The sequence below is a fragment of the Acipenser ruthenus genome, chromosome 25 (assembly GCF_902713425.1).
Source record: "Acipenser ruthenus chromosome 25, fAciRut3.2 maternal haplotype, whole genome shotgun sequence".
Classification (NCBI taxonomy): domain Eukaryota; kingdom Metazoa; phylum Chordata; class Actinopteri; order Acipenseriformes; family Acipenseridae; genus Acipenser; species Acipenser ruthenus.
Window position 1 is genome coordinate 29,149,992 of NC_081213.1, and position 3,737 is coordinate 29,153,728.

Sequence of the window (3,737 nt, forward strand, 5' to 3'; positions counted from 1 at the left end):
GCTCAAACACCCCACATGACAGATCAGTGAAACACATACACCCCACATGACAGATCAGTGACCCACAGTGCAGCACAAACACCCCTCATGACAGATCAGTGACCCACAGTGCAGCACAAACACCCCACATGACAGATCAGTGACCCACAGTGCAGCACAAACACCCCACATGACAGATCAGTGACCCGCAGTGCAGCACAAACACCCCTCATGACAGATCAGTGACCCACAGTTCAGCACAAACACCCCTCGTGACAGATCAGTGACCCACAGTGCAGCACAAACACCCCACATGACAGATCAGTGACCCACAGTGCAGCACAAACACCCCACATGACAGATCAGTGACCCACAGTGCAGCACAAACACCCCTCATGACAGATCAGTGACCCACACTGCAGCACAAACACCCCTCATGACAGATCAGTGACCCACAGTGCAGCACAAACACCCCTCATGACAGATCAGTGACCCACAGTGCAGCACAAACACCCCTCATGACAGATCAGTGACCCTCAGTGCAGCACAAACACCCCTCATGACAGATCAGTGAAACACATAAAATACTTTCAATTACTCAGCATTTCCAATTACTAGCATTGACTATTGTTAAGGCCAAAACTGTTCTACCACGACACTAGATAAGAACACATATATACATGTATTGATATATACATACATTATATATATATATATATATATATATATATACACATACACACATATATATATATATATATATGTGTGTGTGTGTGTGTGTGTGCAGATGTTGTGGTAAAGTAATTCAATGTTCAAGTCATTGTTTATGGAGTAATGGGTGGTTTTGTTGTCTAATTAAATCCACCTGTATTATCAAATCATGCAAACTAAACTATTTACATTATGAAAAGTGGAGTTCATTATCTTAAGCCAAGTCTTCCAACTTGATACATTCAAAACTTCACCTGAAAATAAGATACAAGATCACTGTGCAAACATCCCACAGCAGCATGCTTTAAATGAACAAGCATGCCCTGTGAATGCCAGTGGTGTCTCCCCTACAGTGCAGCGTGCTTTAAATGAACAAGCATGCCCTGTGAATGCCAGCGGTGTCTCCCCTGCAGTGCAGCGTGCTTTAAATGAACAAGCATGCCCTGTGAATGCCAGTGGTGTCTCCCCTACAGTGCAGCGTGCTTTAAATGAACAAGCATGCCCTGTGAATGCCAGCGGTGTCTCCCCTGCAGTGCAGCGTGCTTTAAATGAACAAGCATGCCCTGTGAATGCCAGCGGTCTCTCCCCTGCAGTGCAGCGTGCTTTAAATGAACAAGCATGCCCTGTGAATGCCAGCGGTCTCTCCCCTGCAGTGCAGCATGCGTACAGCCAGTGGCATCACAGTACAGTAGATCACTCACATTACAAGACAAATCCACAAACAGCAGCCTTCAGAGAGTCCCTCCACTGCGATGACTTTGTTATTTCACATGCAGACACGGTGCTGTCTCCCATACCTGCTCACAACGGCAAAACCAAAACCACATGAAAAGGATACTTCTCTCATCAGGCCCCATATTCAATGTGTCACTTCATCACCTAAAATATAAAAAAAAAATTAAGCAATCTATAAATGCTTTCAGCCTAGTTGGACATTATATACAACTTTACCTGTCCCACAAGTGTCCCCCAAAAAATACATAGCATGCACCGCAAGTTGAAAGAGGCAGCATTAATCCTTACAATAGTTGCAGGGAAGAACAACTTCTGCGTTAATTAACTGCATTGAAATCAAGACAATCACGGATATAAAGAATCATTAAATACAATCACAAGTGTTACTAACTACCTTAACAAACAGTTACTCCGGGTTCAAATACAGTCAGCACTCTTTATTGCCACTCAATATTATTTTGAAAATATCACTTGCCAAAAGAGACGACACGTGGCACTGTAATACAGAACATACTTTTAAATCCGGTGTGCATTGTAGCAGTGTGTGTGTGTGTGTGTGTGTGTATATATAGTAGTGTGAGTGTTTATTGTGTTCAGGTTACCTTGTGTACCTGCTCCAGACTCTCACTGTGTGTGTGTGTGTGTGTGTGTGTGTGTGTGTAGCAGTGTGTGTGTTTATTGTGTTCAGGTTACCTTGTGTAGCTGCTCCAGACTCTCACTCTGTGTGTGTGTGTGTGTGTGTAGCAGTGTGTGTGTTTATTGTGTTCAATTTACCTTGTGTAGCTGCTGCAGACTCTCACTGTGTGTGTGTGTGTCTGTGTGTGTGTGTATAGCAGTGTGTGTATTTGTGTTCAGGTTACCTTGTGTTGCTGCTCCAGACTCTCACTGCGTCGGCAGGGCTGAAGTGTTTGTTCAGAAGAGCAGGCAGGCTGTGCCACACTGACCCGGGGTGAGGCGAGGCGTGAGAGGAGGGGTGAGCTGTTCTGTGCTGTGCTGTGCTGTTCAGCCTACCTGCCAGCGCCTTGCCTTTGTAGAGGAGTCCCTGTTGATTGACAGGTATGTTGAGCCTGTCAGAGACCAGACTCCAGACTGTGGAGACCTTCTCATCCTCACAGACCTGTCAAGAGACAAGAACACACAGACACACAGTGAGGGGATGAGCATTAAACACTGAAACTACATCTTCATCCTCACAGGACAGGCGAGAGACAAGAACACACACAGACACACAGTGAGGGGATGAGCATTAAACACTGAAACTACATCTTCATCAGTACGCAAGCCTCGAGTGAAGCGACATCCCTCATCTGCCACCATGCAAATGCACTTAGTGTCATTTCAAACGGGATTGAGATTATTATGCTCAAGAGCTAAAAGGCAATAACAACGTACGCTTAGAAATAATAAAACAATGTTTTTAAGAAAGCCCTCAGGACACGTGACGACATCCCCTCCTTGACAACGTCCTGTCCTCCTGTAGGAAGTGTCTCTTTACCTCAGCAATACCTGAGCTGGGAAGGTACACATTTTAAAGGGCCTTGATTTCCAGCAATGCAGTTCAACCCACTCTGTGATGTTTTATGTTCTGTTATCAAACAACCGCTGACTTGCCCAATCGTAGAAAGTAGAAGTAGAAAATGTGGTTTGTCTTACCAAACACACACAATGCGAACAGTCAGTCAATATGTAGCGGTATTGTGAAGCGGGATGTGGGGCTGCTCAATGCCTTGCTCACTGGGTGTGCTTCTATTCTTTTAAACAAAGTAAGGAGAGGAGAGGAGAGGGGGAGGAGAGAGACACAGAGTCACAACTACACGCTGCTCTACACCTGCATTTCAGAGTGTGTATGCTGCAGCTGTGATTGTGTGTGCGTCTCTGTGTCACTGTACAGCTGTGTCTGTGTGTGTCTGTATAACATTGTACATCTGCTGCAGCTAGGATTGTGTGTGTAGCCGTGTTTATTGTGTTCAATTTACCTTGTGTAGCTGCTCCAGCCTCTCACTGTGTGTGTGTTTGTGTGTGTCTGTGTGTGTGTGTGTGTTTGTGTTCAGGTTACCTTGTGTTGCTGCTCCAGTCTCTCACTGCGTCGGCAGGGCTGAAGTGTTTGTTCAGAAGAGCAGGCAGGCTGTGCCACACTGACCCGGGGTGAGGCGAGGAGTGAGAGGAGGGATGAGGCGAGGGGTGAGAGGAGGGGTGAGCTGTGCTGTGCTGTGCTGTGCTGTGCTGTGCTGTTCAGCCTACCTGCCAGCGCCTTGCCTTTGTAGAGGAGTCCCTGTTGATTGACAGGTATGTTGAGCCTGTCAGAGACCAGA

The 3,737-nt window shown here is 46.2% G+C and overlaps 1 long non-coding RNA gene across 1 annotated transcript; it reads right to left on the reverse strand.

The window, feature by feature from the left end:
- Positions 1-1,141: 1,141 nt before the first annotated feature.
- LOC131701595 (uncharacterized) lies at positions 1,142-3,463 on the reverse strand. Its single transcript, XR_009308903.1, has 3 exons — positions 3,079-3,463; positions 2,286-2,542; positions 1,142-1,569 (listed from the first exon to the last, which is right to left on the reverse strand). It is a non-coding gene; the product is annotated as an uncharacterized LOC131701595 (long non-coding RNA).
- Between the last annotated feature and the right edge of the window lie 274 nt (positions 3,464-3,737).